Source organism: Caretta caretta, chromosome 11 (genome assembly GCF_965140235.1).
Source record: "Caretta caretta isolate rCarCar2 chromosome 11, rCarCar1.hap1, whole genome shotgun sequence".
Classification (NCBI taxonomy): domain Eukaryota; kingdom Metazoa; phylum Chordata; order Testudines; family Cheloniidae; genus Caretta; species Caretta caretta.
Window position 1 is genome coordinate 44,261,143 of NC_134216.1, and position 23,890 is coordinate 44,285,032.

General features: G+C 39.8%; 1 long non-coding RNA gene across 1 annotated transcript in view; it reads right to left on the bottom strand.

Annotated features, from left to right (window-relative positions):
• Window positions 1–23,890, bottom strand: part of LOC142068552 (uncharacterized) — a 340,090-nt gene that overhangs the window by 306,454 nt on the left and 9,746 nt on the right. Inside the window, exon 2 of the long non-coding RNA XR_012664390.1 lies at window positions 23,723–23,840. This is a non-coding gene — a long non-coding RNA (uncharacterized LOC142068552). The remainder of the gene's footprint in view (window positions 1–23,722; window positions 23,841–23,890) is intronic.

Consider the following 23,890-nt stretch of genomic DNA (forward strand, 5'->3'; position numbering starts at 1 on the left):
AGCCCTCACAGGGTTTCGTTTAAACTGCCTACCATCCCTGCGTCCTACAGGAGCCATCAGCTGAGGTTAATTTTCCACGATTTATGGGGCAAAATATTTCCCTTCACCTGCCTTGCAAGCAGGATTTAAAACAAATATGTAAACGCACATGAGGAAAAGAATTATGTCTCCACGCAAATCATATCATCTCCCCTCACTCCCAAACAAGAATCTATTTGCATGCACTTTTTTGCACTAGAGTTCCAGCGCAATAATACGCTGCAAAGATTCAGGATGTTGCAGTTGAATGCAAATCGTTGGGCTGGGGGAAGCTGCATTGCAGGCAGAGAGCAATCCCCTTTTCAGTGCAATGATCCCATAATGATCCCTGCCCAGTGATCATATTACCATAATTGTATCGCATAACGTCAAACTTATTGCATATTTTAACAGATCTTAGGGTTTATTGCACATCAATCATATTGATCCATTGAACTGCCTCGCCGCATGCATGGAAAATCAGCAGCTTCTCGAAGTGCAGAGGAAGGGTGGGGGGCGGGGCGAGGATTCGGAATACGGAGCAGTGGGTAATGGCGCCACCCTGTGGCTTGGAAATATAAATCGTCTAGCCTACATTCAAAAAAATAAAAAACCTTGCTCTGTGGAGTTATTCCATTGCACACTTAATTAAGTTTGTTTCCATGTCCTTAAAATACATTGTCAGGACGTCTTGGTATAAAGTCGGACACTCACCAGAATAGGGCAATGATAATCATCAAGTGTTCTTTCCACATACAGCTCTACAATTCATTGACATTGAAGACATTATTCATTATTTGTACTAACTGAAGTTTTCATTTATAATTTTTTTCCTCTCAAGGAAAGCCCAATAAAGATTGATTCAGACATGTAATGAACATTATCAGTGCAAAATCCCAGATTATGTAATATGCAGCCTTTCAACTGCATCAATCATAGGGGGGATTTACTTTTGATGTCCAGAAAATATTATAATGAGAGCATTTATGACTGTTTGGCTTTATTGTATTCAATGTGTGTTCTTTTAGCAGTTAGGGACGGGTTTTGGCTACATTGTTTTTACATTTTAAGTTTTGGTTCCCAGAAAATGTCGTCTGTAAAGTGATCTATTCCTTCTGCAACAAAAGTGACTTAAATGCATGACTGAAAATATAAAACTTAGCAACAATGTTTTGACTGCAATTCCTTTTTCAGGACTGAGCCATAAAGAAAAAAGGTATAGAAATAAATTATATTTATTGCCAAGCTATAAATAAAGACAACACCTTTAATTTCATATAAATATATAGGATGGGGAGGAAAACTCTGTGAAGGGAAAGAATGGAAAAAATGGTAAATATTTCCTTTGAAGGAAAAAGAAAGAAAGAAAGAAAGAAAGAAAGAAAGAAAGAAAACCACTGTTCCTTCTAAACAAGCACAGTTGCCTTATATGGATGTACAAAGAAAAATTAACAGTCTTTACTGGTAATAGACCAAGTAAGAGAAAAGTTGAAACAACATTAATCTTCTTAAACAGAAAAGGAGTACTTGTGGCACCTTAGAGACTGACAAATTTATTTGAGCATAAGCTTTCGTGAGCTACAGCTCACTTCATCGGATGCATTCAGTGGAAAAAATAATCTTCTTGTTTCAACATCAATATTAAGATAAGTGGAATACCAGGGGCAGGGTAGTTTAGCCTCCCTCCTCCCCACCATTCTTTAATTGCTTTTCTTTATGTATGTCCTTTTAAAATAGCTGGCTTTTGGGGAAAACCCTTTCCAACCCTGAAAATGAAAAGATGTTGCCTTAACCCTTGTTGTTTTACTTGCATCCCTATATGTCTTTTTTTCCTAGACGGTATTAACTAAGGAGATCTTTCCATATTTAATTGTCAATGTTATGGGTATTTAAGCAAATACCCATAACATTGACCCAAACATATTTCCCTGCACCCCCATCCCCCACCCATCTTGCAAACACTGCTGCTTACGCTGCATGGGTGTGCTTTAACACAAGAAAATTGATGTTTGCAATACTCTTGCATTTGGGTAAATAGTGTGAGAATTACAACTGTGCACTCTCTTTTTCCACTATTAACATTACTGTTGCCTGTGTTCATGCCTAGAAGCTGAAGTGTCCTGTAAAGTGGCCAGCCACATGTGGGATCCCCTTATCGGCCCCAGGTGTGAAGGGTGGCTGCACACTGATCCTGTCCCATTTTAAATCTGTTTAGAAGGGCCCGGCTTGGCAAATCAAAGCTGGGGACACACACAGTCCGATCAATTATAAGAGACTGTTTTCTGACATCAGCTGCAGACTATTCTTAACACCATATCAATACCCCAGAGAAATCTGGGCAAGGTAAGTGGCCCCATAGTTAGATTATTTTATATATACCCACCTCAAATACAAATTATGGGCCTGATCCTAAAATTCCTGCTTATGTCTATGATAGCTGAGGAGTGCTAATAGTCTGCATCAATTATCATATTAGTAAGTGATGCAGGTGCTGAGCACTTCTCAGAAACAAAGTAATTGCCAAACTGGATCAGGTCAATGGTCTAGTTAATCAAACATCCTGTCTCCTATAGTAGTATAGACAAGGTGCTTCACAGGAAGGTGCAAGACAACCCATGAAGTACAATTCTGGAATAAGCCATCCATAGTTAAGTTTTTTCCCAACCTCATGCAGTTAGTGGTTGGCATACATGCTAAAACATGAAGGATTATATCTAATGTAACAGTGAATGTTACTATTCATATTACTGGCTACTATCTTGGATCAAAACAAAAAGATTTAATTTTGGATTGAAAATTGGAAGTTGAAAATATAGCTGAAAAATTGGAAGCCTTCAAGAGAAGAGTAGACTGGACAAAATATTACACAATGTAGTGTAGGGGTTACACCTGAATTGACATGGAGATGGGCTAGATTATCAAAGAGGTCATTTCCATTTCTAACTTCAATGACTATGATTAAAAGGTTATAAAACACTTGAATTAAGTTATTTAATATAATTAAAATATATCAGTGCTATATAAGCAAACTCAATGATATATCTTTATTTCTGGACATATAATTTATATGTTAAATAAATAAGGCAATGTTATTTATTTTATAATTTCTGACACCATTTAGAAAAATTAATTGCTTTATACACAGATGTATAAAGCCTTTATCCTGCCATTGGATCCATATAGACAGATCCTTGACCTGTGCAAATCTGACTGTAGGTTCAGGGCCTAACGTTGGACAATACGCTACATTCTACCAAACAAATACATATACTAAAATGACAGCATTGTTTGATAGCACTCTGAGTGTAAAAATAAGTTACATTTTACATATATTTATTTTAAATCTTTAAACATAGGCCACATTTTCTCCCCACAGGTGCTCTGTATAATGTGTTCAGTGATTTGTTAAGGGCCAGATCTTGCAAGGTATAGATATAAACATATATACACACACACACACACACACACTTTCATTTATATATATATGAAACATTTTTGTTCATGTTTTTATGTTGACTTCTGTTGCCAAACTACAATGCTTAAACTATGTTCTGTAGGACAAATAAGGGCTGGATCGTGAAGCATTTACTCAGTCAAAACTTCCAATGATATCAATAGAAATTTGCCAAAGTAGGGCATTAAGTGGGCAAAAAGTTTGACAGAACTACATATTTTTGTAAGGTGATGATAACACCCTAGGTATCATAATCATAGGACCAACATGAAATATAGGGGAAAAATTACATAATAATGGTCAGTTATTAGACCAAACCAATGTGTTCTACCACTCGGGAGTCCTTAGTTGTCTTACTTTCTCAAGAATTCCCCTCTCCTGCAATGGAATATGTAAATCAATTGCAAAATGTAAATCAACAGTAATTATTTTACTACTCAAAAGAAAATCAGTTAATCCACTTTTCTCTTGTTTGCCTCTCATTCCAGAATCTTTTATGCTTTCTGATACTTTGGGTATGTCTACACTACGAAATTAAGTCGAATTTATAGAAGTCGGTTTTTTAGAAATCGGTTTTATATATTCGAGTGTGTGTGTCCCCACAGAAAATGCTCTAAGTGCATTAAGTGCATTAACTCGGCGGAGCGCTTCCACAGTACCGAGGCAAGCGTCGACTTCCGGAGCGTTGCACTGTGGGTAGCTATCCCACAGTTCCCGCAGTCTCCGCTGCCCATTGGAATTCTGGGTTGAGATCCCAATGCCTGATGGGGCTAAAACATTGTCGCGGGTGGTTCTCGGTACATATCGTCAGCCCCCCGTTCCCTCCCTCCCCCCCCCCCCGTGAAAGCAAGGGCAGACAATCATTTCGCGCCTTTTTTCCTGAGTTACCTGTGCAGACGCCATACCACGGCAAGCATGGAGCCCGCTCAGCTCACTTTGGCAATTAGGAGCACATTAACCACGACACGCATTATTCAGCAGTATATGCAGCACCAGAACATGGCAACGCGATACCGGGCGAGGAGGCGACGTCAGCGCGGTCCCGTGAGTGATCAGGACATGGACACAGATTTCTCTGAAAGCATGGGCCCTGACAATGCATGCATCATGGTGCTAATGGGGCAGGTTCATGCTGTGGAACGCCGATTCTGGGCTCGGGAAACAAGCACAGACTGGTGGGACCGCATAGTGTTGCAGGTCTGGGACGATTCCCAGTGGCTGCGAAACTTTCGCATGCGTAGGGGCACTTTCATGGAACTTTGTGACTTGCTTTCCCCTGCCCTGAAGCGCATGAATACCAAGATGAGAGCAGCCCTCACAGTTGAGAAGCGAGTGGCGATAGCCCTGTGGAAGCTTGCAACGCCAGACAGCTACCGGTCAGTTGGGAATCAATTTGGAGTGGGCAAATCTACTGTGGGGGCTGCTGTGATGCAAGTAGCCCACGCAATCAAAGATCTGCTGATATCAAGGGTAGTGACCCTGGGAAATGTGCAGGTCATAGTGGATGGCTTTGCTGCAATGGGATTCCCTAACTGTGGTGGGGCTATAGACGGAACCCATATCCCTATATTGGCACCGGAGCACCAAGCCGCCGAGTACATAAACCGCAAGGGGTACTTTTCGATAGTGCTGCAAGCTCTGGTGGATCACAAGGGACGTTTCACCAACATCAACGTGGGATGGCCGGGAAAGGTGCATGATGCTCGCATCTTCAGGAACTCTGGTCTGTTTCAAAAGCTGCAGGAAGGGACTTTATTCCCAGACCAGAAAATAACTGTTGGGGATGTTGAAATGCCTATATGTATCCTTGGGGACCCAGCCTACCCCTTAATGCCATGGCTCATGAAGCCATACACAGGCAGCCTGGACAGTGGTCAGGAGCTGTTCAACTACAGGCTGAGCAAGTGCAGAATGGTGGTAGAATGTGCATTTGGACGTTTAAAGGTGCGCTGGCGCAGTTTACTGACTCGCTTAGACCTCAGCGAAACCAATATTCCCACTGTTATTACTGCTTGCTGTGTGCTCCACAATATCTGTGAGAGTAAGGGGGAGATGTTTATGGCGGGGTGGGAGGTTGAGGCAAATCGCCTAGCTGCTGGTTACGCGCAGCCAGACACCAGGGCGGTTAGAAGAGCACAGGAGGGCGCGGTACGCATCAGAGAAGCTTTGAAAACCAGTTTCATGACTGGCCAGGCTACGGTGTGAAAGTTCTGTTTGTTTCTCCTTGATGAACCCCCCCGCCCCTTGGTTCACTCTACTTCCCTGTAAGCTAACCACCCTCCCCTCCTCCCTTTAATCATTGCTTGCAGAGCCAATAAAGTCATTGCTGCTTCACAGTCATGCATTCGTTATTCATTCATCACACAAATAGGGGGATGACTACCAAGGTATCCCAGGAGGGGTGGTGGAGGAGGGAAGGAAAATGCCACACAGCACTTTAAGCACAGCACTTTAAAAGTTTACAACTTTAAAATTTATTGAATGACAGCCTTCTTTTTTTTGGGCAATCCTCTGTGGTGGAGTGGCTGGTTGGCCAGAGCCCCCCCACCGCGTTCTTGGGCGTCTGGTTGTGGAGGCTATGGAACTTGGGGAGGAGGGCGGTTGGTTACAGAGGGGCTGCAGTGGCAGTCTGTGCTCCAGCTGCCTTTGCTGCAGCTCAACCATACACTGGAGCATACTGGTTTGGTCCTGCAGCAGCCTCAGCATTGAATCCTGCCTCCTCTCATCACGCTGCCGCCACCTTTGAGCTTCAGCCCTGTCTTCAGCCCGCCACTTACTCTCTTCAGCCCGCCACTTACTCTCTTCAGCCCTCCACCTCTCCTCCCAGTCATTTTGTGCTTTCCTGCACTCTGACATTATTTGCCTCCACGCATTCGTCTGTGCTCTGTCAGTGTGGGAGGACAGCATGAGCTCGGAGAACATTTCATCGCGAGTGCGTTTTTTTTTCTTTCTAAGCTTCACTAGCCTCTGGGAAGGAGAAGATCCTGTGATCATTGAAACACATGCAGCTGGTGGAGAAAAAAAAAGGGACAGCGGTATTTAAAAAGACACATTTTATAAAACAGTCGCTACACTCTTTCAGGGTAAACCTTGCTGTTAACATTACATACATAGCACATGTGCTTTCGTTACAAGGTCGCATTTTGCCTCCTCCCACCGCGTGAACGGATTTTGGTTGAATGCCAGCAAACATACACTGCAATGCTTTGTTCTACAGTGATTCCCGAGTACGTGTTACTGGCCTGGAGTGGTAAAGTGTCCTACCATGAAGGACGAAATAAGGCTGCCCTCCCCAGAAACCTTTTGCAAAGGCAGAACCGCAAATGCCAGGGCAAAGTAATCCTTTCACATGATTGCTTTTAAACCATGTATAGCATTTTAAAAGGTACACTCACCAGAGGTCCCTTCTCCGCCTGCTGAGTCCAGGAGGCAGCCTTGGGTGGGTTCGGGGGGTACTGGCTCCAGGTCTAGGGTGAGAAACAGTTCCTGGCTGTCGGGAAAACCGGTTTCTCTGCTTGCTTGCTGTGAGCTATCTACAACCTCCTCCTCATCATCTTCTTCGTCCCCAAAACCTACTTCCGTATTGCCTCCATCTCCATTGAAGGAGTCAAACAACACGGCTGGGGTAGTGGTGGCTGAACCCCCTAAAATGGCATGCAGCTCATCATAGAAGCGGCATGTTTGGGGCTCTGACCCAGAGCGGCTGTTCGCCTCTCTGGTTTTCTGGTAGGCTTGCCTCAGCTCCTTCAGTTTCACGCGGCACTGCTTCGGGTCCCTGTTATGGCCTCTGCCCTTCATGCCCTGGGAGATTTTCAGAAAGGTTTTGGCATTTCGAAAACTGGAACGGAGTTCTGATAGCATGGATTCCTCTCCCCAAACAGCGATCAGATCCCGTACCTCCCGTTCGGTCCATGCTGGAGCTCTTTTGCGATTCTGGGACTCCATCATGGTCACCTGTGCTGATGAGCTCTGCATGGTCACCTGCAGCTTGCCACGCTGGCCAAACAGGAAATGAGATTCAAAAGTTCGCGGTTCTTTTCCTGTCTACCTGGCCAGTGCATCTGAGTTGAGAGTGCTGTCCAGAGCGGTCATAATGGAGGACTCTGGGATAGCTCCCGGAGGCCAATACCATCGAATTGTGTCCACAGTACCCCAAATTCGAGCCGGCAACGTCGATTTAAGCGCTAATCCACTTGTCAGGGGTGGAGTAAGGAAATCGATTTTAAGAGCCCTTTAAGTCGAAATAAAGGGCTTCATTGTGTGGACGGGTGCAGGTTTAAATCGATTTAACGCTGCTAAATTCGACCTAAAGTCCTAGTGTAGACCAGGGCTTAAAAAGCTAATTTTGATGGCCAGATGAGATAGGAGCAGTCATGAGTCTTCTTATTGGATGTGGAGCTTGCCAAGCCAATTTACCAATTAGTGCAGAGCTCTCAGACCACCATTAAATCTGGTCAGAGGGCAGTCATCAATGATGGGTGACATTGTCTGCCTTTGGCCACAGCCACATATGGGATCCCCTTATTGGCCCCAGGCGTGAAGGGTGGCTGCACAGTGATCCTGTCCCATTTGAAATCTGTTTAGAAGGGCCTGGCTTGGCAAATCAAAGCTGGGTACACACACAGTCCGGTCAATTATAAGAGACTGTTTTCTGACATCAGCTGCAGACTATTCTTAACACCATATCAATGCCACAGAGAAATCTGGGCAGGGTAAATGGCCCCATAATGGGCACTTTGGCAACAGGTGCACTCTTGGGTGGTCAAAGAGGTCTATTGTGGTAGGCTCTGCTTTCCCTGATATTCTCAACCATGATGGATGTGTGGAGGAGTGATGTTGCTTAACACAGGAAGCCATGGTACTGGTGTGGGTCTAATCATCCAAGTTACTATTTGCATAGTTGAATATAGTTGTGTGTCAACCAGATTAACATGAGATGATTTAAACCAGACCAGAGCACAGCATCATGCTGCAGAGTAATAGAGGGCTAAACTGTTTGATCAGAGATTTTTGAACATTTCCTCCCCATGAAATGCTAGCCAATTTGCTTAGAAGGTTGATATGTGACTAAGGTATCTTAACCAGTCAGTTTTTCTCAAGTGGTTAAGATATGTGAGAGATCTCTCTAGGGTTACTCTGAAGTAGACTGGATGGGATTCGTGTTTCAAGCGATATCCATTGAGAAACAAATTCAGTTCTTAGGCTGCTCTAGTGTTGTAAATATGGAACACACTTGAAACTGTCTCAGTCACACTTGGTTGTAAAAGCCACCAACTACAGTATTTGGCCATCTTAATCAAGTTAGTGTTTAGAGCATCTTCAGTTCTGGGAATGACTGTGCTCAGATGCCAAAGCAAATATCTTCTGCATATGTGAACTTGCAGGACTAGATAAGCAGAAGTCATGAATACCGATCCACTTTTAAAAGATCACATAATCCAAAGAATATATAAGCACCTTTAGAACCAATGAAGTGAATTAAAATAATCATTTGTGACTTTAATATTTACCAGTTCTTAGAGGACCATGTAAAAGGAGGAGTTAACATTGTAATAGATAAAATCTAATTTCACCAGTACAAAGGTACTAGAGCAATGTTAAAATCAGGAAAAAATGTGTTACTCTTTCAATTGTGTCTTTGCTAACAATTTGGAGGCATCCATTGTATTACTACTGCAGTGTTATTGAGCTAGTTTTATTAAGGCAAATTTATAGCAATGTTAGAAATTAATACCACTCTTATTTCCTCCTCTGCCTGGCTTTATTGAATGCCATGGGGCATATTAATCAGTAAAACCAACTAGTGCATGAAATAAAAGTATAAATTAACCAGTAACATGAATGTAAAAAGGGGCTTAATAAAATAGAAATAAATAACACTTTAGTGATAATCAACCCAGCCTGGCTTAACCAACCACATAGTGTCATACTGCTAAATACAAAAAAAACCCACATTTAAATAAAGTTTAACAGACAAACATAATAGCCAGACTTCAGGATAATACTTAATTTACTGCATTGTTTAAACACACACAAAATCTTTCAAGGTCCAACCCTGATGTAGGCAAAACTCCAGCTGACTTCAGGATCAGGCACAAAATGTGGGTTATTTACCTATGAAATAAGAATGATATCGGAGTAATTCTGCTCTGTGAATCTCTATGGTTAAATATGCAACCATATAGGATATTTTGCATGGTATATTTAACATATATACACATCTCCAAGTATCCAATATTTACCTGATAGACCAGAACCGTCTTTTTAAAGCCATTTCACCCGACAGGTGGTATATGTGTAATGTGTATAGTGATTGACCTTGCAAAGTGTGAAGCCATTCTAACCTGTCATTAAAATGCATATTTTTTAAAAAACATGGTATACTGAAACACCTTTTTTATCTCTAGGGTCCAATGCAAGTCAATGAGACTACTCACAGTCCATAAAGTTAAGTCCATTGTAAGACTTTGCAGGATCAAAGCTCATTTTTCAAGCATAAAATTATTCATGAATCAATTTCTACCATTACTTCATTTGTCCATACAAATGCAATACCACCTGTTTGTGCCTGCAAATTCATTAATTGTATACTCAAAATGTTTGTATTCAAAATTAGAGGCTGAAAATTTGGCCCTAAACCTGTGAGAAGCATAAAATAGCAAACTGTGAGCTCCTCCTACAGGCTCCGCTGCAGAAGTAAAGTAACAAACTTGCCATAATTGTTCTGATATGGATGATGCTGACATACAAACATGGAGCAACTTCATGACAAACATGAAGCTGGATGGAGGTGAGGGGGGAAACACTGCATCAGTGTTTGCCAAAGGAAGAAGCACAAAAATGGTGAAGAAAAAAATGTTTACTTGCAAGCTAAGATAGTACAAAATAGAAAAAATTAAAACAGCAAAAAAATTAAGTTCATTATATCATCATTTGAGAGATGCAATAATAACAGATGCAATAAAGATTTAAAAGATACTACAAGCTACTACAATGTTTGAGGCACAATCCTTAGATAGAGGCTTGTACAATGACAACCGGTGCTGTTTAACTTAGTCACATTTGCCAATTGTATAAAACAGGGTTGCAGTCTGGCTGCATTTAAAAGTGTATCCTGGGTCCAATAGAATTGGTTAAGAATCTTATTTTAGAGAAAATGTAATGGCACTGAACAGGAGGCAAGCTTAACATTTAGTCCAAGTGAGGTCCCAGTACTCTTCGATGATGTTCACTAGGAGTTCTGTCAGCTAATGAGTTGAACCATCTGTAGCAGTTTCCTAACAGATGTGGAAAATTCCCATACTGAGTCACAACATCTTCTAAGGGAGAGATCTGTGGAGGGTTCCATCGACAACATTCCGAATAAAGGATAGGATATTTAGCCATCAGGAACTCAAATGTAGCAATTCTTCTTGGTAAATAATAAATCAGCTTTTTTTGCCAGAAGGCCTTCTATACACAAAATTCCCATTGACTTCGTAATGAGTGCTATGCATGGAATGACTGAAGAATCAGAGAATCTTTTCTTTTCAGTCCAAGCAGAATGAAATACAAAAAGTGAACAAACAGCACACATAGTGAAAAGCACACTGGTTGTCTGAAATGCCTTCACAATTAATATAAACTAATTTGCTTTTAGTAACAGACAAAGATTTTTCTTCCATATAACTTTTAGCTCAACTATCCTTTTAAATAATATGCCTGTGAGTTTGCACCAGTTGATGTAAACCCTCAACAAAAATCATTGTTTTTTTTAATTCAATGGCATTAGATATAACAATGTATTTTCACACTAGTGCAGTCACACACATTAGACTGCCAGTAAGATTGTGACAGTTCTGCTTTCTGCTTGCAGATGTCACGAACATTAGATCTATCTTCACAAAACATTATTGCAAGTGTGTTCATCTGGGGTATCCTTATTCACAATAGGTGACCTTCATGGGTACATGTGACATTTAAAAAGAAAAGTTCTCCTTTATAACCTTCAGTGTGCTTTTAGTTATAAATTACTTGTAGAGTATTAGTAATAATAATTGATTTTAGCAGTAAGTAATAGAGTTATAAATAGGTCCCACTATTTAATGAAAGAAATGCCTCAGCCTTGAATTTTATTTATTAGTATCCAAGAACCTTCCACACCCCCGCTAAGATCGGTTATTGCTTAATTAAACTAGAAAAATGGCCAATGATTATTTTCAATTTCCCTGCAAATTTTACTTCTTTCTATTCACTTACATGATGATTTGAATACAAATGTTTGATGTACATAAGAAATTAGCTGAATTTTATCTTAAATGCTTATAAAAACTGGACTTTTATTTTCACGTGATGAATAAAAAAAAATAGTCATTGAAGAGTTTTACACTTTATTAGCCACATTATAGCTCTCCTTCTTAGTGTTCATAAGTGAATCAATAACAGAGATAGCTTAGGTACACTCAGGAAAGAAATATTCTCAACTGAATTTTTTTGAAAAAAACACAATATTAAAATATACCACATTTTTAAGAAATGTAGTATTTCTGATCAAATGCTACAGTAGTTACATGTCCAGACTAGATAGCTAGTGATGTCCACAAACAAGAAACCAGAGACTAAAGATTGGCAAACGGTCTAATGCAATTTCTCCATCAATAATGGCAAGAAGGTTTCAAATAAACAATCCCCAACTGGAAAATGATGGCAGCTGTCTGATTTTATTTTTTTTCAGTCACAATGCAGTGATAACTGACAAATAAAATGTAATGTCACATTATCATGATGCACATAAAAATATACTGTACACTTACATAAATGACAAGTCTGAGACACCAGCTGTATATCATCTTTCACCACTAGCTGGCACCATAGCTTTAAAAATGTGGTGATGTAGCCCATTGTATATTTTACTAATTAACCACCCAGCCACATAATTTTCAACAGAAAACAATTATTCAAAGCAAATGAGAAATATTTGGGGTCATAAACTAAAATGAGTCTGAAGGTAGTATTCTCCATGATGACTAAGTCATTTGCTGAAAAAATAAATGTATAAAGTTAATGGACTCTGAGCTCATTTTTATTAAACAGAAGTAAATGGTTCTGTGCATAGACGTAAGGGTCTGATTTGCCCGCCGCCCCCAGATGAGAAAGTGTACACATCACCATGTTGGGTTATGAGGGGTATAAATCCAAATCAGTTGCCACTTTACCAGACTTTCCAGTCCCAAATAACCGCACAGGGCACATCAGGTTCACTCCTAAGGAAGCTTCTTTACTGGACCTGCTAATAAAACTCACACAGTAGGTCTCTTTTGCTGGTTTCCCTCTCCTAATAACTGCCTGTACATGATGCCCCAAGAGCCTAGGTTTCTGCTCTGGGATTGGAGTAGCCCTGACACTGCTAAAATCTGCATTGCTGTGCTCTGTTCTGACTCTTTCAGGATGCCTTTAGAAGAGATGGCAAGCAAATACATGGCAGCCATCACAAATTGTCCATTAGCTTTATACTTGTTTACGTGAAAAAGAAAACTAAATAAAAATGTATATGTAATACAGATATCAGTACCCTGGGCAGAAGTAAAGCAAATCTGGAGCCTGAACGTGCGTGCCCTCCTGTGTGAAAAGCCCCAAGGAGGTTTAACACTGTGAGGAAATCGTTACTAAGAATAATCCAGTTTCCCACATCCACACAACAGAAAAGCCACTCTGAAACATGGGGCACGCACCGAGGACTTGTGCAGTTACAATGGCTCTTCTGTCCCTCAGTGATTTACCTTTGAGGCCTAGCAGCACAGCTTCATTGGAGCCAGGCCCCTCTGGCCATGATGGCTCCATGGGGGGATTATCAGGAAAGTTTGTGCAACATGTGGCTGTGCTGCTGTACTCACTTTTTCAGCTATCTTCCACAGAGCCAGAGAGAGACTGTTTTGCACCTTGACTAGCAATGTCATCCACATTACAGATTCTGTGTAATACCTAGCCAATACCCCTATTTCCCCACAACGGTTGAACAGATCTCCTCTCTCTCCCCACAGAAAAGCTCACACCACTGAGACAACAGGAAATCCCAAATGCACAATGTATTTGTGGGAGGGGTGATATTCAATGAGATAGAAGATAGCAGTTTTAATCCCCAATCTGAAAAAGTACACCTCTTACATGATTTTTTTGTCCTAAACCATTTTCTGGATGTGAGGAATATAACTCTTAAAATAGTCTGTACACAGCACTACAAGGTACTCTCTGTTCCCAATACCCTTGAAATCAATGGGGCCATTACAGAGTACGGCACTACTCCATGTTGGTAAGGGTATCAGAATCTAGCCGTAAGACAGCACCACAGCACCTTGCTTCACTACCAGAGCAAAAAGAGGAGCAAAACCAGCAGTTGCATTAAGCACTTCTGTCACTGAAGAGGTTACACACAGGCACAGAATTTATCTGTGCTACTGGAGTGAGACTTCATTAAGTCTGTAGTCTTGACTGAGACCACCATTTCTCCTAGGTTATGGATTTGGAAGGATATATATGGCAGAATTGGGGGTTATTGAATAAAATGTCAGCAACTATTAAAATTGGTGCCACATTTTTTCCTTCCTCTAATTAAAAACTGTTACTTTTCAGAAAAAATCCTGAAGAGTAATAAGAGGAACACTGCCAAAACGTATTTTCTTTCGATGTTTTAAATCTCTCTAAGGTTGCTCCACTTGCATTCTTGGCCAATGTGGCAGTTTTTTCTAAGCAGGTTTCAATCCTGCATTGGCCAGGATTGTGAATGTGAACACTTTGTTGTCTAATTTCTTTTAAAAACAGAAGAGCACAAAGAAACAGCAATGGCCACCTCTCCATTAGGAAAAAAAAGATTGTGTGGGGGTGAGGGCACATATCTTTTCTTTCACAAGATGTTTAATATCAACATTTCTTAAATACATCTGGAGTTTACAAATGCCTAAATGTTGTTTGTTACAGGTTATCCTGGCACTGTGTTGTTTCTGCAACTAAAGTTAATACAACAGATTTTGAGACTGAGCTTTGTCTAACAAAACCCTGTCAATAAACAATAAGTTACAGCCCCTTTCTAGGGTGCTACAGTTGCCATTCATTGCTATATGTTCTGTCATGGCATCAACACATCATAATGTCACAACAGAGCATGCTGGTGTTGCACTGTCCCAAAGTTATTTTGGATTACTTTGATGGTCCTGCACACGCTCAATAGAACAGTCCCATGTAACCGAGGCAATTCCACAAAATTCAGGACAGATGGCAATGTGAGACAAAGGGTCATAAATTGGAGAAACACTAGTTATAGTGATTGCAGTAGAGAAGCTTGTAATGGTTGCAGTACAATAAAGAAGTGCTAGAATTAATCCACTGCTATCTGTCTTTATTTTGCTAACCCATTTGAGTGGACGCCACAGCACTGAGACTACATTAATCAAAATTTGGAATGACCTGCTTTTCATTGCAAACTGCAGTTATCTTTCTTTACTGATTGGCCTTGACCTGTCAGCTGCATTTGGTACTGCTGACCCCAGGGATCTTTTGAAGAGCCTTGAGTACTATGTTGGGTTGTCTGACTCCATTCTTGCTTGGTTTAATTCATATTCTTCTCAACGTACCCATTTTATTTCCAATAGAAATTGCTCATTTAATTGCACTGTAAGTTTTATGGGGTATGCCCCAGGCTGCGTTCTTTATGCCAAGCTTCTCAGTATTTATATGGAGAGCGGTTGGGAGGGGGGAAGGGAAGGCACTTACAAAGCAAAATCAGGTTTCACAAAACCGACAATTTTCACCTCTTTATTTTGTGCAAAAAGCAATTCTCTGCAGTAAAACACAGTTTCTATGTCACAAGCATAGACTTACTTGTCAAATGTATACTTTTTTATTTAATGAACTTCAATGTATATTTTTTTCCTCATAGATTCAGGAGCCCTTTTCTTAGTGCTGATGCATATTAAGACTAGAGATGGACCCAAACCACATCTTTGCATCTAACCACTCCTGAAGTTTGTGGGGATGGGGCTGATAATATGAACCCAAATCTTAATTTTGTAGTTCAGTTCCAAGACATTGATATTAGTGCTGCTGTATAAACTCCTCCCTTTAGCTCTGCCAAAACAACTCTGATTTGACCTCCTGATGTTTCCAATCCCAGGCATCAATAAACATGCTAACTACTTGGTGTATTTGTGATGTTTGCTAAAATATACAAGTGATTAAAACTGAGACTACAAAACTATTTCACCTAATCAATTCATCTGGATCTGATTTCCAGTTTCCAGAAAGAAAAGGAGTACTTGTGGCACCTTAGAGACTAACCAATTTATTTGAGCATGAGCTTTCGTGAGCTACAGCTCACTTCATCGGATGCAAGGTGCCACAAGTACTCCTTTTCTTTTTGCGAATACAGACTAACACGGCTGTTACTCTGAAACCTGTCAGTTTCCAGAAAGGCATTCAAAAATTACGTGTCATAAACAGACTCTTATCAGAGCAGTCCATAACCCTGCATAGGAGTGCCACTTCTTTTAATAGGGTTAGGTAGAAGGCAGATGGACCATAGCATTGCAGCCAGTATTTAGGACCATCAGATTCTTTGATCACTAGTTGACTAGGGAAACAAAAGGCAACCAAAGTATAAGGTATGGGTACTAAAAAAAGGATGCTATATACATTCTGATTTTCATTGCATACTTTGTATTTATAGTATATTTCAAAATGCAGACCTGGGCCTCTGGCTCATATATTTTACTTTATAATAGAACTAATTAATTCTACTAACAATCTCACAATCTCTCTTGCAAAATTTAAAGTAGCATTACCTTTCAGGAGTTCTGGGAGAGGGGATACATTTATTTTAATGATAGAGAAGAACAGGACTAACTTGGGCCCTGCTTCTCCAATTTGTTCTCCCATACAGATGCAATTGCAGGATTAGGGCCTCAGAAAGCACAATACTGACACTGTATTACTTAGAAATAAAACAGATTTTTCTTGTGAGTATTGTTTATTTTTAACATGTAAGTAAGTTTGTTTTGTGCAGTGCAAGTCATCACATTTAAAAAAAGATGGAGAGGGCTCAGAGGTGAAAAATTAAAATTAAAAAGGTATGAAAATAAAATGTATGAAGAAAAGTTTTGAGAACTGGGTAAAAGAAGAGACAAAGAGTGATAGGAGACATGACAACCATTTACAAACAAAGGAATATTATAAAAAGGACATTATATAAAAGGACTAAACTGGTTTCACTTATCAAACAAACAAAGCAATGGACAGCAATTAGTGAAGGACCAGAATGCAAACCTTGAATTCAAATAACTCCAAACTTCACGAAAATTCAGATCTGAATCTGAATTTTGTGACTTGGGCCAACATCTAGTAAAACAAGGTTAAATGCAGCAGGAAAATTTTAGACTATTATGTAAACACAACTTGACAAAATGCAGGAATGACTGAGATTCTATTCATGTAGCCCAGTTTTACACTCAATTGACTTAGGTGGAGTTATTCCCAGTTTCTTCCATATGTAAGTATGATCAAAGACAGCCCAAGGGAGTCTGCGGCTATGTCCACACTAGAGAGCTTACAACGGCACAGCTGTACTGTGCTGCTTTAAGATCTCTCATGTAGTCACTCTATGCCCATGGGAGAGAGCTCTTCTGTCAACATTATTAAATCACCCCCAACAAGTGGCGGTAGCTATGTTGGTGGGAGAAGCTCTCCCGCCGACATAGCACTGTGCACACTATCACTTCTGCCAGCATAATTTATGTCGCTCAGGGGTGTGCTTTTTTCACATCCCTGAGCAAGATAAGTTTTGCAGACAAAAATGATAGACATGGCCTCCACAGTCAGTATCCACCCACAAAAGATTTTTTTTCTTTCTATATCTTCCACCGCACAATTCTCCAACAACTTTTTTACTATATCAACAAAAACAAAAATATTTTCTCCTACTAATCTGCAGTGCTTGGCTCAATAGCAAAAGTAGGAGAACTTGAGAATCAGAAATAAGGGCATTCTTACTCATTAATAGCTGATTTTTCTTCTTCAGATCACTCACATTGACCTTCTTTTCAGACCAAAGTCTCCCTGTTGAACAATAACTGCCAGGGCAATACTCTGATTGAGACCATGTGTCGTAACAAGCTGCACTTTGGCTTTAACTTTCAGCTCTACTTCTCAGTAGCACGCACATTACAGAAGGGGAAAAAAGCACCTTAAAAAATAAACCAGGGAATACTGTTTTTCATTTATGGTAAACTTAGTCATCTGCCTGTAGCTGTATGTGACACTCTTAGGCAAAAAAAAAATGATTCTTTCCCCTCACTCAGTACTATAAAGAGCACACAGATATATTCTCTCAAATTCATTATATGTGTGTAGATTTTTCTCAAAAGTGATAGGAAACATATCAAATCTGTGTTCTCATATCTAATCTGTGTTTAGCTGTGACACTTGGAGTATCTTCCCAGACTTAAGAACAGCTCTTTGTGGCTTGAAAGCTTGTCCCTTTCACCAACCGAAGTTGGTCCAATAAAAGATAATACCTAACCCACCTTGTTTCTCACACCATGTTTATTCTGGAGAATACCCATTTACAAAACAGTTCCCCCACCTGACCTCCATCCCCAGTTAAAAACACATCCCTGTTTTGCAGCATAGATGGGAACAAACTATAATATATCCATGTTCCCAAACCATGCTACAGTCTGTGACTTTGAAGGGTTGTAGCACAATTTAGAAATTGTAACAAGGTAGCAGGATCTACAATCCTACACAGGTATTCAGGGCTCCTAAACAAACCCAGGGTGCAAGCACTACGTTCTGATCAGAGTGATGTAGGAACAGGAACAGGAACAGGAACAGGGAAGTCCCGCAGGAACAGTTAGATTTGGGGAGAAAATTTAGGCTTGAGGTTTATGTTCAATTATTTAAATACCAACAAAGCAGAACCCCAAGAAGGGAGTGAATTTGGCTTTTCTAGACAGTGTAGACATTATTTGGCTTAAAACATGGCCCAGTCCCCTCAGTACCATACAACAAAACTGTGTTTTAACCATGTTTTAGTGTAGATGGGAGTTTAGTTACTAAGTAATGATATCTATATACTGTGTCTTCAGTCCTGAATCCCACCCTGGTGTCTTAGCACTACTCCAGCATAGCCATGTCTTATGTCACCCTCCAGACAGCCCCCAGCATGGGTGGCATGCTAGAGGCCTTCCTTTGAGAAGGAGGCATGGCTCGAGTGCTCACACTACCCTCCAGCAACCCTCAGCTAATGAATAGCCTCCTGGGGGCAGAGACAGCCAAACACAGCTGCACCCATGTAGCACGGTAGTGAAGACAAGCCCTTAGGCTCTGTTCACACTAGCACACCAAACAGCAGCAGCTAGAGGTGGTCAAAAATGATAAAGAGTGTTTTTGCAAAAAATTAAAAATCCAGGGGTTCATAAATTTATTCAAAATGTTTTGATTGGAACATTATCAGTTCGGAGTTTTTTCTCTTCTGTCTTTCCCTTTTTACTACTTTCCCCTTTTGACACTGAAAAAAAAGAGTGGAAGGGAATGGGAAAAAAAGGAAAAATTGAAATGCAAAAAATGAGAACCAACTTCTTTTGGTTTTGGAGTTCATAAAAAAATTAAAATTTCAAAAAATTAAAACGTTACACAAATTTCTGTTTTAAAAAAGACTTTTTTACAACACTTTTTAAATCAAAACATTTCTACCATCTCTTGCCACAGCAGTATTTGAAAATTCACATCAAGCACTGTTCCAATTATTGATAACTGACTGTTCGTAACTAGCAAACATTAATGCCCCAGTGCAGAAAGGGATTAAAAAAAAAACAATACACAAATGTAAGCACATATATATTTGTTAAAACCATAATGCAATCCATAGGTTAAAGTAGAAATTGTTGACAAAGGGTCACTGAACCAAACAAAAGGGTAAAAATAGAGCTGGCAGCAGGTGAGTAGCTAGTGATATTGCCAAGTGTAAGAATCACCCACAATTAGCTAACAGTAATAGCTCTCTCCCGAGTCCCGCTATTAGCCACTATACACACTACAGTCATGCTCAGGACTGGCTGAACTTGTGCTTCCCACTGGTCAGTTTGGAATATTACATCAGGGCAATAGTTAAAGAGTTCCTTTCTTCTGTCCAAGTGGCCTGAGAATGGCTTCATTCACCAGGGAAGCAGAGGATAATCTTTAGCCAGGAAGAACCCTCCCAGCATAATGGGAGCAACCTCCGTACCATTAATGGCCACAGTAACCTGGAGGCAGCTTCCTTTATTCATAAAGGCAAACAGAGCTGAGTTCCAAAAGATCCTAGCATCATGGGACCTTTGCACACTACCATTTATGTTTATGCACTTTCGACGGTGCTCAATCAGGCATTGGAGCACCAGGAAGAAATACCCCTTTCTGTTTATAAACTCTTGAGCCCTGGTGAGAGGGGCAAACTATAGGCACCTGGGTCCCATCAATTGCTCCCAATACAGTTTGGGAACTCTATGTGTGCAAAACCATCGATAATCTCCTGAGCATTACAAGCTTTATAACTTGGTGCACTACCTTAATGCACAGCATCACACACCTGTATGACAATGCCCCTAACAGTTGATCTCCCTATGCCAAATTGGTCTACAGATTCAGACATCTGAGGCTCACGCTACAGCATTAAAAACAGCAGTATAAACATTGCGGTTCGGGCTGGAACTCAGACTCTGAAGTACTTTACACACCAACTAGTGTGTGTCAACTTAGTATGAACTAACCCCCCCTCCGCCCCCGCCCCCCCCCCACCCCCCCCCGTGTAGACAAGGCCTCAGTTGGTATAAGTTGACACAGCTCTATCAAGGTCTCAGGAGCTTACATCAGCTGAGGATTTGATCCTATGACTTTTAAAGACTTTATCCAGGATTTTTTTATGTTTTGAGGACATTGTTAAAAAAGAGTTAGATTCCACCAACACTACAAAATCATCAAAGTGTTTCAATCACATTGGGGAAAAGAGTATTGTAACCAGTTCCCTTGACATATAGTAAGTGTAGGTTAGAGGGACACCATGTTGAGTGTGATTGGGTGACACATGGCCAGAAAGGGTTAAACATCCTGCAAATTAAACAACCCTTAAAAACATGTGGGTAGATAATGTTTGTGTTTTTGTGTAAATACATATATATGGATAGGGGGTGGACAATGTAATCAACAGTCCCTGTCTATACCGTAGTCTGATAATTCAATCAAAAGAACATACTAGTATTTAAATGAATTGTAAACACAGGATCTCTCTGTATTCATCTCTCTTTTAAATGTATAGCAAGTCATCTGTGAATGGTGGAGGAACAAGCAAATTGCCTTATGTTAATTCATATAGCTAAGTACTGGTGATGGACCTCCTTCAAAGTCATGCTAATTACCTTTTGTTCCTGGAAGAACTCCAACTTGTCAAAAAGGACATGAAATTGTATAAAAGATCCTTGGGTCCTGATCCTGTTCATCTCAGATCCGCCTAAGGCTTCATACAGGGGAAGCTTAGGCCATAAGGACTGAGATCCCAGTCCTAAACTGGAACACCCTACAATGACATTGGACTATAACCTATGAACTATTTCTGAAATAACTCTTTGCAACTACAAAGATCACCATCTCTGCTATGAATCTGAATCTTAAGAACTGAACTCATGTCTGTATGTATATTGATCTTTTAACCATACTCTCTCTCTTTTGTTTTGTAATAAATTTTAGTTTAGTTAATAAGAATTGGCTGTATGCGTGTATTTGGGTAAGATCCGGAATAGTCAATAACCTGGGAGGTAATGTGTCCGATCCTTTGGGATTGGTAGAACCTTTTCTTTTATATGATGAAATAAGATTTTCAGAAATCTTCATCATATTTGACATGGATACCTGGATGGAGGCCTGAGGCTGGATCACTTTAAGGAAACTGTGTTGTTTGAACTTCTGAGTAACCAGTAAGGTATAAAAGAAGCTGTTTTATGCTGGCTTGGTAAATCTAAGTATTGGAATATCCACCAGCTTTTTGGGGATTGTCTGTCTCATTCTTTGCAGTTCACCCTACTTGAGTGATCAGAGCTGGCTCCCACTGGGACCCTGGTCACAGGTTGCAAACCACATTTCATCTGTGTTTGAGCATCAGTGTTTTTGCAAGCATTGATACAAGCTCTGGTGTGGGCAAAGCCTTACATTATGAAAACTTCTAGATAGTTCAACTTCTCAACAGGACCCAGAGGAGATCAAATGGATATTTCACAAAAGTCCACATTTGTCTGCTTCTTCTATCTAATCCTGCTAAGTGCTGTTTACTTGAAATAGTTTTCTCATAAAAAAAAAGACAACATTTCCAATGTGAATGCTGTTTCAGTTATGTGAAATCACTTGCTAAAAAATTAATTACTGTCTCAAAATATTATTCCATTTTTATGTATTATACAGTTGATCTTATCTTAGATTTTTGTTTGTGTAAACTGCTTACATTACTATCTTTCATATTAATATATGGAAAATGATTAATTATATGGTCAAGGAAACCAGGAGAACTCAAATCAACTGTGCCCTGAAGGCACGAAATGTCATCAGGTTATATATTGCCATAAATATTTCTAGTATATTCAGCAGTTTCCAACTGTGCCTGTTGCAATGTGACCTACAGTATTTGGTAAGCAGGTGTACACTGTCATTACTGTGGTGAAATCTGAACATATTAGTGCCACACAAATGGTTTTATCTTTTAATATGATTTGCTGTCTCAGAAAATATGTCCCTGTTTTTCAGGCGTTTAAAAGTAAATTTGGCCCTAGAAATTAGCTGCTGCTGTTGTTCACTAACACCTACGCAGACATCTTGTTTTAGATTAAATCCTCCCAGTTGATTTTACACATACATCTCAAATAAGCAATTAAAATAGCTACAATGTGTTAATGGGGCTCTGCCGTTCTCTATGGTTTTATGCTAGATGCACAGCTTTCATTTTGGAGCTGCAGGTGTAGTCCAGAAAAAAAATTAAGGAGAGGGGTACTTAGAAGAAAACATGTGGAAGTCACCTATGGTCCTGACACAATCTTAAATTAAGACCATTTCATATAAAAGGGGGAAATGTGTTTGTATTTAGAACTATTTATTCCTAAATAAAAATGTTCTTCCGGTTTATAGGGAGAAATGAATGATATACAGCTGCTTACTCAAAAGTGGGATCACTAGACAGATGTCGTATTTTTCGAAGATATGTCTTAAGGTGAAAGTCTCATTGCAAACATTAGTATAAAATGTGGATGTGAGACACTCCCCTGGAGGAATCAACAAATTCATTTTGGCACCTTGTGATAGACACATCTCTATTTACATATGTTTTGTGCTATATATAAAAAGAAACTGTACCCATGTTCCTCAGATAAGTACTCTGAAAGTCTCAAAAGACAAGAAGTTTCCCTCAGCAAGAATAGACGAGGAAATATTGTATGTAAAATCAATTTGAGATCACCTTTTAAAAATTTCAGACATTTTTTAAAATGAAGCACAATTTGTGAACAGAACATGGAAAACAAAAAGATAAGGCATCCTACAATCAGAAAGCAGGATCCTAGCTACTGGGAACAGTAAACATAAGTGGGAGAATAAGTGCAGAGTAGGAATTGCTTATTTGAATGTAATATGATATTTTTTAAAAACTCTGGGATAATCCTTCATAAAACAATTTTTAGGGAGCTATTGTTTATGCTGGAAGAGTAGTCACAATTGTGCTTTATATAATGTACTCAGAGTCAGGAGAGTGTGTAAATTCAGATTAGAAAATAAAAGTGAGAGTTTTCCATGTTTAGCAGTGAGGGGAAAAAAGCATTTTGAATCAATCCCACACATTTTAATCCAGTCCCAGATGGAAGGCTAACTATTGGTTGAATGCTGACCATGTGTTGAGCTGTACAGATCTGAAAACCCCTCCCAAGCCAGATCTGCATTGCAGTCAGTGAAGGAACCAGATTTATTTCCTCTACCCTCTTCACATGCACAGATATGTAGACAATCAGGAAATTCAGTTGCAGATCACCCCGAGTAATACACTATAGCCTGTAATGTTTAGTATTTACCTAATAATACAATTATTTCTTATTAATGTCTTCCAAGCTGTTAATCATCTATGGGGAATTAATAATCATCTAAAATATTAAGGCTTATTCATAAAATAAAATATTACTCTGAACACTTTGATTTAAGGAGCAGAAAATGTCTTACCTGAATTGCCGTAAAGCTCATATCCTGGGTTTGTTTTCGCGTTTGGTAATATTACTTCTGTGAATTTCTCTTTCCCATTCATGGATCATTTGCTTGATATCTTAGGATCTTTTCTTTCCTGTGGAGAGGACACCCACATTAGTTAGATCTGTGTCAAAAAATCTTATA